The sequence below is a fragment of the Hypomesus nipponensis genome, chromosome 27 (genome assembly GCF_054491055.1).
Source record: "Hypomesus nipponensis isolate SF chromosome 27, ASM5449105v1, whole genome shotgun sequence".
Taxonomy (NCBI): Eukaryota; Metazoa; Chordata; class Actinopteri; order Osmeriformes; family Osmeridae; genus Hypomesus; species Hypomesus nipponensis.
Window position 1 is genome coordinate 2,098,550 of NC_140387.1, and position 13,951 is coordinate 2,112,500.

General features: G+C 45.3%; 1 long non-coding RNA gene across 1 annotated transcript; it reads left to right on the plus strand.

Annotated features, from left to right (window-relative positions):
* Positions 1–1,348: 1,348 nt before the first annotated feature.
* Positions 1,349–6,565, plus strand: LOC146220341 (uncharacterized). The gene is made up of 2 exons (XR_014750829.1): positions 1,349–1,496; positions 6,337–6,565. It is a non-coding gene; the product is annotated as an uncharacterized LOC146220341 (long non-coding RNA).
* The last annotated feature ends 7,386 nt before the right edge of the window (positions 6,566–13,951 follow it).

Below are 13,951 nucleotides of genomic sequence, written 5' to 3' on the forward strand. Positions count from 1 at the left end.
CCTCTTAAACCTTCTCATGGTTCGACAAAAAAAATTGAGTTACTCTATCCACTGTTTGACACAACACAAACTTGCCAAGACCTTTTGAGCATTTGCTTGCGAGCACATGTCTTTTCATTAAAATAGCCACCGTTGAACGTTCGATTATAGGGAAAATATTTGTGTGTCAGACTTCTGGAAGACTACATGTTCTTTTTACTGCAACGTGTGAACATTCGGCTCAGTGGACAGTTGCTGTGTCTGAGAGTTTGTTTCTGCTGTGACGTGGTTTCATGCCCACCTGGAGGGTGTGAGTTTTTTATTAACCACGAGTCAAGGGATTTCATCTGCTAAAGAGTTGTGAGTGTTCACCCTAACTGTGGCTAAACTGACATTTTTGTTTGAAATAACGACTTTTGTTGTTGATCTGTTCATTGGAAAACCTGTCCTGTCCAATGGCGAAGGTGCATTTTCCTCCCTGTAATCAGTAAAGTCTACCTATCTATTAAACTGTGTCTATCTTTCTATCTGTCTTTGTGTCTAGCTGTCTGTCTATATTTTTGACAGTCTGTCTCTCAGGAATATAAAAATGGCGTCAGTTTCCTCAGGACATGCAGTGGCGGATCCCTGCTACTATATTACTGTTGTATGTTTTACTGTAGCATGTTACTGTGCTCAATGTGCTGCCATTTCCTCCACATCACTCTGTAAACACCACACCCTTAACATGCACAGGAGGAGCAGAAGATTCTGAAGTCCAACTGCCTTCCTGACCCGTTCTCCACCGATTCTTTGATGAGACACTTTATCGTGATTGATTGATTACGAATGAAGGGAGTTTTTCACTTTCCAGAGAAAGACGGGAGAATGAATTCATGCAAATGACAAAGGTGGTGATGTGGATCCAATTAATGACCTCCTTGGAATAAAATTAATCACCATAATGTATATGGCTCTTCAATAAAAACATTCTGAATCACCAGATGAGAAAGACGAAACGTATTTACATACTAAGTGTCTGTGATTTAATCCCACACTCACATCTGCACACACACTTAGACACACATGTACAAATACACACACACACACACACATGCTTAGACACACATGTACAAATACACACACACACACTTAGACACACACTCACCATGCCTGTACATCACCTGTGGTTTTTTCAGCTGTTTCCCAGTTGTTAGCACCTGGGTACACTTTAGCAAAAACAAAAAGCTTTTTATTGAATTGACATGCACATGTTTGGATGCCCGACATTCTGTGCAATGTGACAGTCTTCAGTAAACAGCTGTCGTTGCTGTGGGTGTCATCGATATTGTCATGGCAATCACCCTCAGTCCATTCTGTCACAGGGACCAATGTCCATTTAGCGAGTGACCCTGCGTGTCCCACCAACCAATAATGTGTTTTTTTCAGAGCTTGGTGAACAATCCCATTCGGTTTCACTGTTTCGACATAAGTGGGGATATTCAGTGATTGTTTGAACATCTGAACACACAAATGAAGTGAGTATAACGGGGGACAGGGGCAGAGAAAACAGTGTTTTGTTGATATGCTTCAATAGGAGTCAGTCCAACTCTCACCGTGTATAATTGTGGTGTGGAGTGCGGTAGAGTTCCCTGCTTGCTGTCTGTTTACAGTCCATATTCCACTGTGAGGAGAGAGCGGGTGACAAGCATGAAGGCTCTTTACTGTGTCATACCTAATTGGTTTGCGTGAGTGTGTGTGTGGATGTGTATCCGCATGCGTTTCTGCGCGATGTGTATGTGAATGCCTTTGTACGTTTGCGTGCCTGTGTGTGTCCGTCCTGTGATGAGTCTGTCACCCTCCATCTCCTCCATGACATCCTCCCACACTCTCTATATCCGAAAGCATCCCGACATCAACAGCTGACTACCCGGGCTGACACGAAGCCAAACATGTCCTCTGCTTCTCAAAACACAATATTTGGACCCCTAGACTATCCCATTCCCAAAAGCCAACGGTGCACTGCAAATACAACCACAGACAAAAAACATTCTATTTTATGCCGTGGTGGAATACTACTCGGATGCGGTCCATTTTGTGGTGTTTTCCTGCAGTGCACATAAATTGTCAGGATTTATTTGTTGCAGTCGAAAACAAAGACATTCTGATTCATTTAATAGGTATAATATGGTCAGAGCTGGATTTAGACCAGCCAGAGTCCTGGGACGAATCACTTTGTCTTGGTCCCTTCTTCCACCCCCAAAAACCAAACACATAAATCTACACCACACAGCATCATGAAACTAAACTGGAGCGCGGTAACTACAATGCTTCAAGCTAACGAACAAGAACAGTTAATAATAATAATAAGAAGAATACTAACAGCAGACAAAGAAAAGATAACGGTTTAACAAAATGGTTTTACTTGCAGTCCTTTTCAAATGCTCTCTTTGCTGCGTGGTTCTCTCTAAGCACACATCTTCAGAAACCAGACAGGAACCACGTCGAGTAGTTTTAGGAAACTTTTTATAAAGTCTTAAAAGGAGGTTGAGCGTCCAGCCTCGGGGTAGAGAGTTCTCTGCGTCAACTCCCAGACTCCTCCAAGCTGCTGCTGGCTTCGGCACCTGGGGGTTGTGTCTCTCAGTAGGACTTGGCGTCGGGCCTGCAAATGCTCTCAGAGCCAGGTGTTGTTTTATTTATCTGGGAGCATGAGTAACCTTTCTACCTGACCACTGCAGTCCAGCCTCCTAAGAGCTGCCGTCTCTCTATCTCTCTCTCTTTTACTCTCTTTCCCTCCGTTTATGTCTCTCTATCTCTCTCTGTATGTGGTGTGTCTTGCTCTTTCTGTTTGTCTTTCTCTTTCTCGTTTTCCCACTCTCTTACGTCTCTCCATGTCCCTCTCTCTCTCTCTCTCTCTCTCTCTCTCTCTCTCTCTCTCAGCCCAGTAAAGATAAACAACCATCATCTGCATCCATCTTTGAGCTGTCAGAAAAACCGACTGTTGTTGTGACCTCTCTGAAGAACGATGTCTGCCTAAGTAAAATATTTCCAGGAACTTGTATTTCTGAGTTGTAGTGTGTGGTTTCCGCCCTGTTTTTTAAGTGAGTTTCCCCCAGACTGTGACCTCTAGAGTTTAGGAGAACAGTGTTTATTCTGCTCCATCAGGTGAAAATGGTCAATTTCTACATCTTTTCTAAAAGAATTACCTTGTTGTCAATGAAGCACAGCCTGTCTGAACAAGAACAAACAGAAAAACGACAGCTTTCTTTGTGCTTTGTAATGACAGTTTGCATAAAGCGATTATGCCTGTCTGCCGTCACTCTGCTGCTAATTCATCTCATTTTTGTTTTGATAACAAATTCATACCAAAAAGACATTTGAGGGAGAAGGGTTGGTCGCTATGGCAACGTCGAGTGCCCTCGCTCGCCTGTTGCCTGGAGGACCGCTATTGTGCTACCAACGGTGTTTCTGCAAAGCATCTCTCTGAGATGAAGCTCAAGGTCTCGCTCGGAATGTTGAGTTCCTGGTAATATTCACTGTTGTTTCAGTTGAAACCACGGTTGCCTCAATACGACTTCTACATAAACGATCGATTAGCCTAAGGGGCCAGTCAAACTAGAATTTGGTTTTTACACGGATAGGCTATTTATCAAGTAGGCCAACGTGAACGTAGTTTTTATAAAGATCAGTTTTCAGTGAGCTACCGGGGTGTTGTGAGAGTCTAAGATCTGGCAGTGAATGATCATGATGACACGACAAACTTAGCGCACATTTCCGTGCCACTTCCAACATGATCAGGCACGATACAGGCAGTCTGTCTGTCTGAACTGACAGTTTAATTCACCTTCCTTCCGTTGCAGATGAAAACAAACCTTTTACCATTTAACCCATTAGCCGTGATGCCATTGACATGAGCATTGTGCGATGTCAGTTGGTGGAGTTAACTTCATTAACCCTGTGCAAATGAAGTTCACTTACAACGCCATTGTATGCCTGAGTGGCAACAATGTGAGTTAGCAGTAAAAGCAATAACATATCCATTAGGTGGCTGGAGTTAAAAGCATGTTTTGCAGGAAGGAAAGCCTCCTTTTATTGGAAGCGCTTCCGATTATCTAGTCATATTAATGGCTCTGGTTTATGCTTTATTGAAACGGAAGGTTGACCTTGAAAAGTGTGGTGGAAAATGTTGTCAGTCTTCACTAGAACAACGCCACTATCAGTTAAAGTTCCATATTAGTCAGTCAGCTGACTGGATTGTCTCTAAACAGAAAGAAAAATGACCAGTCCAGACACAGTGCATGTAGCAAAGTCTCCGCGGCATGAAGGTCAGGGGACAAAATGTAGAAAAGGAAAAAAACTGATGGCAAACAGCCAACAGATGTCCGCTACTTTAGTCAGGTGGGAATAGCCTACATCGGACAATCACGTCATTCAGGAAGGATTACCGTTTCATCAACGTGGAAGGATCCGTTGCTATGGTCACCGTGACTCCTGAACCCAGGCCATAAATGTGTATGTTGGGTCCTAATGTTCCAAAGGCCCATTGGCAAAATAGGAATGATATTGTTGGGATCACTTTCAAAACAGTTTAGAGTATAAACAGTCACTTTGGTGCAAATAGTTTTATTTGCTTTCTAATTGTAATGCACAAGGAATGGCAACGAGATGGCGTGATCGTTTTTTTCTTTGGGTGTGTAGATAGATAAGCGTTGAATTACGACACAGCGTTTATTTGCATGGGTGATTGTCAGACTGGTGATGAGCTTGCCGTGGCATTTTAAAGTGTGGTATTTACAGCGGCTGTCTAATTTTGCTAAATGACATATTTCCCTTTGTAATGACTGTGCCGGTCTGGCTTTGTCTTAATCAGTTTGAGGGTAATAGACCATTGTAAAAGTAATGCAATCTCTAAACGCCAGCTTGGTTTGTCCTTAAGTCATTAGCCAAGAAAAGATCTCCATGTAGAGTTAGAATCAGTTTTATAAGTTTGCACTTATAACCCCCCTCCCCCCCCCCCCCCCTCCCTCCCTCCCTCCCTCCCTCCCTCCCTCCCTCCCTCCCTCCCTCCCTCCCTCCCTCCCTCCCTCCCTCCCTCCCTCCCTCCCTCCCTCCCTCCCTCCCTCCCTCCCTCCCTCCCTCCCTCCCTCCCTCCCGTCTCTCTGTCTGTCTCTACGTCTGTTTGTCTCTCTCTCTCTGTCTCTCTCTTTCCCTATTTCTCTGACATCCAGAGAGTTCGAACCTGAGGTCTCACAATTTGCAGGCAGTCTTTCAGTGAGCTAAACTCATGGCCCGCCACATGAACATGTCTCATCAGCTAACAAAAAAAGCCCAGTTTAACTACAAAGGAAAACATACCCAAGGCATTCCTTTAGCCCTTGAGACGTACGGCGAAGGGACTTGAACCTGAAACCTCTTGTCCTGGAGAAACACACTCTACCAGTGAGCTGCAGTCATCCTCCTGAACCAGGCCCTGTTTACTCTGAGACAGGCACACTTCACCTTCATGGTCACCTTCTGCTTCATGGCCCAGTACCCCTCCAATCATCCTGTGGAGTAAGGCTTCGGATCAAATCCTCTGGGGGCCAATGCTGAGGCAACAGGCTTTAAAGACAAACTGCTCCCTCATTCTGCATCTGCCAAAGACCTTGGGTTTGGCTCGGGCTAGTGAATTAGGCTGAATGTTCAGGTGTGTCGTCGTCACGTTTTGTGTTGTGCAACAAGTTTGGCTGACAATGTGTTGGTGAAACTGTACATGCTGCCTCGCTCTTTCGGCACAAGCTCAGGTTCTGTGAGCTATGTGTGCCTCTTTTAAGTTTTATTTCGATGGTTAAAGTTTGTGCAGTTGCTGTTTTATATTAGATTAGTGTTTAATTGCGATACTGTGTCCAACTTGATCTTGCCAGTTGTAGAGGAGCGTTAATAGAGAAACTGAGATTTACTGCAGGTCATTGTATGAAAAAGTAGTGTGAGATTAATTCCTGTTCGTTTTATGGTTGGGACAATGTAAAATGCGAAGTAACAAACAATCTTGTACAGATTCTGTTTTAGCAGGTTCAATAAACATGTTAAGATTTATGGAATCATAAAGGCAGGGTAGGTAAGTTTTGGTTTATTGGTTGCAATCAGGACATTACATTTATTCCAGCAAATATGACAAAAAATGCATCTCACCAACATTACCAATCATGTTCAGCCAGGCAAGACCGATCCCTGCACTCGGGCATACTCGATAATGTCCACTACTCACTCCTCCCGCTAAGAGCGCTCTACTTCCTCTGTTCCTGTGTCAGGAGAGTTCAGTTCGAGTTGCCTCCCATCTATCAGTTAATGCTGTCACATGATCCCGTGCCTTTTAAATACGAGTCTCTCCCTGTGTAGTTTGTCCATGCTATCATGCGCGCGACCCTCCACCCCATCGCCACCCGGTTCCTCGTCTGCTCTTCGACTTGTTGGTCATCGGCTGCCGCCATCGCCACCAGTGTCTGGACTCCATGGGGGATTCTTCTTCAGATGTTGGGCTGGCGCCCGTTGATTTATAATTCCCTGGGGTCCAAGCTCCAAACACTGTAGTACATTTATCATTCTGTAAATAAACATCTTTCACTCATCCCAGGTCTCTCCTGATTGAACTGCCTCTAACTCTCTTCTCACTGTAAATGTGTTAGTTTGAGTGGATGCATGGGAGGTCAATTTAAGGCTTGGAGACAGAAGGCAAACATCATTAGCGTAGCCACAGAAACCAGAACCAGAAATAGAAAAATCTGTGCTGACCGTCCGGCCACCCCAAACTGAAGCGTTTTCCAACATCCATAACAGAGTTGTGAAATCTTCGGCTACATTTTACGACCCTCACAGCTACACTGGAACCAAGGTCACACTATCACTAGTCAGGTAGGATAATTGGTGACACCACAGTGTTTGTTTTGGTTTACACTTACAGAATTGTGACCGTCCCCTCCTGATTGTATTCTTCATTAGCAACAGCCAGTGGGGAGCCAAACAAATGAAAGCACCATACTGCTCAGGGGTAAATTTCACAATCCTGTCGAGAGTTGTCAGAGAGTTCACGGCTATTCTGTCGGGTCTGCAGGCTCCTCGTGGGCCTAATGAAGGCGTTCTTTTTTCTCCTTTAAATCCCCTTTTCCAGGGGTTGATTCTCCCCTCTGTCTCATAATTAAGTCAGTCTATGAGGCGTAAAGGCTGAACTCTCCAGAAATAAACCCTGAGATTTCCAGCCCATCTGCTCCTCTCCGGTCTCCTTCGCTGCAGCATCCTCCACCACCAACACAACTCTCTCTGTCACTGCACCGTTCAGAGTTACGTGTTTCCACACACCGTTCACACACACCCACATAACGCCTAGGGGAAAGATGTATTATGTAAATAATTTGTTATGAATTTCCCCACCTATCGACTACTTCCCCACTTTTGTTTCTTTCCAACTGGCTCTGTACCCCCCTCTCCATCTCCCCTTAACCACACACGCGCCCACACAAACACAGACACACATTCTCTCGTATTCTCTCTCTTTTTCTATGTGTTACTCTTTCTATATCCCTCTATCCCCTTCTCTCTCTTATTCTCTCTCTTTTTCTATGTGTTACTCTTTCTATATCCCTCTATCCCCTTCTCTCTCATATTCTCTCTCTTTTTCTATGTGTTACTTTTTCTATATCCCTCTATCCCCTTCTCTCTCTTATTCTCTCTCTTTTTCTATGTGTTACTCTTTCTATATCCCTCTACCCCTTTCTCTCTCATATTCTCTCTCTTTCTTATCCTCTCCCTCCACCGACAGCCAGGTTGCCGAGATTGACCAGAAAGGTATGAATAAATGGGCTGTCTCCGGTTTCATTTGGAGCTTTCATTGATTAATGATTTTGTGCACGCCAATGTTTGAATTTCATCCCCATCTCTGGGGATTAGACGCCTTGTAGAATCACATCAGTTTGTTCTCTTTTGTTGTGAGAGACAGTATTGAGGTGTCCCACTGTTATACTTGATTCTACAAAAACATGCTAAACATAAATTAGACGATTGAGTTATTTCTTTGATAATGAAAGCGGGCGGCTCAGTTGAACGTGTTTGTCCTGCAAGCTGAAAATGGACCTTGAGAAAATGACAGAGGTGTAATAGTATCTGTGTGAAGCTAATTAGCTCATTAGTAAGTATCCAGAAGGTTTCTCAGGACCAGGGACAGCGAAGTGTGATCTTACTGCAGCCCTGCTCCCCGCAGAGTCAGCAGTCGTCCACTAGGAGGCACTTTGTGGGCCTTCATCCACCAACACCACCGTTTTTTGTCGCTTCAATCAAAAGATGACAAAGCGATCCCATCTTAGATCGTCGACGTCGTCTTTAGATCACGGGTCGTCAACGGTACGTCTTCAATGTCATCACAGGTCAGAGGTTATATGAAAGTCTTGGTTCGATTAAACTACAAAATCAGTTAGCGTTCAGTACAGTGTGTTGGTGACAGTGTTCAGTACAATGTGTTGGTGACTACACTGTTCACTACAGTGTGTTGATGACTACAGTGTTCAGTACAGTGTGTTGGTGACAGTGTTCAGTACAGTGTTGGTGACAGTGTTCAGTATATTGTGTTGGTGACAGTGTTCAGTACAGTGTGTTGATGACTACAGTGTTCACTACAGTGTGTTGATGACTACAGTGTTCACTACAGTGTGTTGGTGACTACAGTGTTCACTACAGTGTGTTGGTGACTACAGTGTTCACTACAGTGTGTTGATGACTACAGTGTTCACTACAGTGTGTTGATGACAGTGTTCAGTACAGTGTGTTGATGACTACAGTGTTCAGTACAGTGTGTTGGTGACAGTGTTCAGTACAGTGTGTTGATGACTACAGTGTTCACTACAGTGTGTTGATGACTACAGTGTTCAGTACAGTGTGTTGGTGACTACAGTGTTCAGTACAGTGTGTTGATGACTACAGTGTTCACTACAGTGTGTTGATGACTACAGTGTTCAGTACAGTGTGTTGGTGACTACAGTGTTCAGTACAGTGTGTTGATGACTACAGTGTTCAGTACAGTGTGTTGGTTACTACAGTGTTCAGTACAGTGTGTTGGTGACTACAGTGTTCACTACAGTGTGTTGATGACTGCAGTGTTCAGTACAGTGTGTTGGTGACTACAGTGTTCAGTACAGTGTGTTGATGACTACAGTGTTCAGTACAGTGTGTTGATGACTACAGTGTTCACTACAGTGTGTTGGTGACTACAGTGTTCAGTACAGTGTGTTGATGACTACAGGGTGACTTGGGGTGATGCTCTCAGTGAAACATCTCATGTCATCCGTGCTCAAGTGAAATATATCAATATGTGCGGTGTGACGGCCGTGTAAGCCTGTTCGATCTCTCAGCCTCCCAGAGCCGATCCCTCACCTTTATTCCTCCGGCCGGCCTTCATCTGCCCGCGCCTGAGCGCCTCCATTAATTACCCTGCAGGTGGGAGCAAACAACAGCTACAAGCAGCACATCAGATCCCTCACGGACAGAGACGGGCTCTCCTGCCCCGCTCTTTCACCGGGAGCGTCACGCTCGGCCCTTCGCGGTTTTTATGTTCTCTCATACATCTGAGGCGACGTTCCCTGAGCAGAGATCTGTGGGCCGGCCAATAAGCACGTCTGGTGTCGGGAGGCGGGTTTCATTGTTTCTTGATGATCTCCCGGTGAATGCACCAGGGTGGACCAGAGCGAGGGAATGTGGGACATAAACAATGACAAAGGCCTTTATCTTTCCCCCCGGAGGAACCCAGTTCCCTGGGATGCTATCCACCATTTCTGCTGCTGCTGCTGCTGCTGCTGCTGCTGCTGTTGCCGCCTGGATATTACATCATCGCCACATAGTGAAAGATGGGAATCGTCCCCTGAGGAATGTGAATTGATGGCAATTTGGTGGGAAATGAGAGCACAGAACTGTTGTAAATAGCTGACTTTAGAAGCCTGTGTTTTGGCCCTGAAGCTAACTGTGTACTTTTAGTCTCGGCATCAATGCATGTACGCCATGTTATGGATGGCCTTGTTAGGTTTATTATGAGATACAGTGTACAACGGGATATTATGCTGATTTCATATCAGCACTGCTAGTTCGCTTCGACTCCCTTAGGTAGATTTTTCGATGAACCTTAATTTCCACACATCATTCTGGCTGCACAGATCTATCTGAGGTGTTTCTGAAGAACTTGAAAGAGATTAAAGATCAATTTAGTTCCAGGCTCTTTTAATTGATCCAAAACTCTCACTCACACAGACAGTAGGCTGGAATCTGTTTGAGCTCATTATTATTTTACCGTTGTCTCTGGGAAAAATTCATTTTCTTCTTTTTCTTTTTCCCCCATCTCACCCTTGTGGCTTGTTGATGATATCTCTCATAATCAATCTCTCCTCGTGAGCGCACTGTTCATGAAACCCGGCGAGTTTGTCTGCTCCGGAGAGACAGACTTCTAATATTTGCACGGCCTGTATCGTGAGATTGAAACAAAACACCAGGTGATACAGTAGGCTACTCTGCAGAGACAAATCCATATATTCACAGGAGCAGAAAGACTACACACCTTCTCTGACTTGATTTTAATCAAAGGGAATACGGCACAGAGGAGATACTCACACCGTGTAATTATTAAATTAGGCCCTGTGTCTAATTGTGAATATTTTCTTACTCTGACCACATTCTTAGTCATCGCAAGTCTTGCATTTCTGGTAAAACTATGAACCCTGTGCTCTTTATTTCACAACCCCAACTAACACGATATTTACTGTGCTGGGAAACATATTTGGATTCAGATCTTGTTGGTTGAAGTTAAATATTCCTTAATGATAGGGGGACCTGAGTATCAACAGTTAAGAGTTAAGTTCACAGCTCAAATAATTGTTTTTCAAATGACAAATTATACTCCCCAGTGATTGGGTAATTATTTTATTGCAGTATTCCTATAGTCATGGGTTACATTCAAACTTTACCATTGAAGTATCCAATTCTCTCTCCCAATCTAATGCACTTTCCATTTCACTGAACTGTCAGATTTCATGTGTGGCACCCTTCTCTGGAGCCAGTGGAGGTATCATTCATATTCAATAGAGTATGCAAATCTCCAGTCAACCAGACGCAGTTCAATGAAATTTAGATCCTTCCAGTTACTTAGCATTCTGTCAAAGGACTACACCATGACAGGCTTCGATTTACAGCTCTTCACAATATGCTGAGGGTAAGTATTGCTGACGACTGCCCATAAATATGGATTTGGCCCACAAACTGCAATCAAAGAATTTACAAATCATAGAATTGTATTTCCTGTTTATTAAACGCATGTTTGTTTGTTGGACTGGATGGCTTGATAATTTGGATACAATTTAGGAGGCTTTACAAAATATATTTTTTTAATGTTGTCCTCTGCAGCTGTGGTTAGACAGTGTCTCATTGCTTGTTTAACACATCTAATTAGACGTTTGATCCAGTGTACTCACAAAACCGCTTATCGAGGTTTGTTTTCAGAGGCCTTCTTCCCATGAGTGTGGCCTTCAGTGCAGGTTCACACACACACACACACACACACACACACACACACACACACACACCCAGGTACACACAAATGCACATGCACACACACAGACACACACACACACACACACCCAGGTACACACAAATGCACATGCACACACACAGACATTCATACATACAAGCACACAGACACACAAACGCAAATACACACACCCACTCACATGCACATACAGACGCACAGCCTGCGCGCGCTCCTGGAAGATCCCTCCCCGTTATCCTCATCTCAGCGTTTCACGGGCAGCGAACCAACAACCTGTCTCCCTCCCCTCCAGCCCGCCTCCCGCAGCCCGCCTCACAGAGCATGGCAGATGGAGGCACAATCTTCCACGGAAACGTTCCCGCTGTCTTCCTGAAGGCGCCCCTGTTCTTGCTGTAAGTCGCTCTGGATAAGAGCGTCTGCTAAATGACCAAATGTAAATGTCAGAGACAACAGGTCCGAGGGAAACACAACGAGGTGCCCAAGAAGAGTTTCCGAAGGGTGAGAGGAGACGTGTCGTCAGTGTGATGTGGGTGTCGAACGCCCCCTGGATCCTCCGTGGGCAATGGTGGACGAGGCCCCGAGGATCCTGTCTGGCCCCGGCGTGCCGTGAAGGATGGAGACACGGAGCGCAGACAGAGCCCCTTGTCAGTTGCCGCAAGACGAAGGGCTTGTCGAGCCGCGGAGAGCAGCTCCTCCTGAGAGGGGCAGGATGGAGGATGAAGGGATCGGGGGGGTGAAGACTGAGAGGGTGTCAGGTGGATGCCGACAGGTCGTTTCCCATCCATGCAGGGGTCCCGGACTGCAGAGTCAGCAGTGGTGGATTCAGACGATGATGACAGCTATGGATGCACGCGGCCCGGAGCCTCCACAAGGCCATTCCTCCTCATCAGCCCCTCAGAGGGAGAGCCGGGCTGAGTCAGCACTACGCCGATAAAAATGTCGCTGTGTGGCCTCCCCCCTGCTTTACTCCTCTGTTCTTCACCGTGGAGAAGGAGCGAGGGGAGAGGGGGGAAGAGAGATGGTCCGTCAAACGGTGACCACCTTCATCCTTGCTCCTCCAGGCATCTGCGGACTGTCTGTTGTAGTGATAGAGGACTTCCTTTTGAGTTGTCCTGAAACCGCGAGTCTACCCAGTAGCAACTCGTAGAAAAACCTCCACACAGACACGATGTGATGATTTAATTTAACGTTAAACGGGATGTTGTACACAGTCCCTTCTAAAAGATATGCAGGACTGTGCAAAAGTCTTAGGCACAAATACAACATTTAAAAAAACTAAAGCAAAAATGGTGACTTGAAAAGAACAAACAAACATTTTCTCAACATTGTGTTTTCATACTGCCGTAAAAATCCAGGAGACAAAAAGAAATTATGTTTAAGACAATATTCATGTTGAATCTCTGGGGTGCCTAAGTTAAAAAGTGCACTACATAGTCCCTGCTAAAAGACAAACAAGGTCAATCCCTTCGTAAGTTGTGCTGATGTCCTTCTGACAACATAACATTTATGAGGCTTTGACGACAGATTCAGGAGTCTCTTTTGACAACACACCAAGACCCAGCTTAGAAGGACGGGGTCATCTTAGAACACAGAAGAAAAGAAAATCTAAAAACGAAGGAAATATAGGCAAACCTCTTAAGATTGTCTTTGAAATATGAAGTACAACAGACCATGGCTGTGGGCCTGTTTTCTGTACTCTTTGATGAATGGTCTGGGCTGAGAGACTCTGCTTAATGAAGTAGCTGTGGGTCTGTATCCCTGTTCAGCCCCTCCAGGGAGCTGGGAATGAATTCTCCCCCCAAAAAACGTCCCCTCTCTCCAGAGCTTTCTCTCAGCTTCTCCCCCCTCCACACTGCTCATGTAGGGCGAATTTGGGTTCTTGAATCCATTACGAGAGAGTCACTGCAAACATTTAAATTATTCATTCCGGGAATGATATAAAGCCGGCGAGACAGAGTTGCCCTAAAACAAGACAAATCAGTCTTTAATTGAATATTTAGAAGTCTGAGGAGATTCCGATATCGGCCTTGATTTGACATCTGACGTGACGAGGAAGCTGATTGGCTGTCAAAGGGTGTGCCATGTGCTCCTGCTCCAATGACCAGGGTTCTGGATGGGAATAATAAGAGGAAATGGACAATCAGAGAGCTTGGCTCTCAGAGATCCCTGCTCCACTCCCTGGAACTGGGGAGGAGCAGGGACTATGGGGGTCACCTGACCCAGCCTGGATCCTCCATAGCTGACCCAGCCTGGATCCTCCATAGGTGACCCAGCCTGGATCCTCCATAGCTGACCCAGCCTGGATCCTCCATAGGTGACCCAGCCTGGATCCTCCATAGGTGACCCAGCCTGGATCAGACCTGGACTCAGATAACAGGGCTCTGGCCGCTACAGCAGAGTGATGCTGGGCCAGTATCGACTGCGCCTGTCACGCACTCT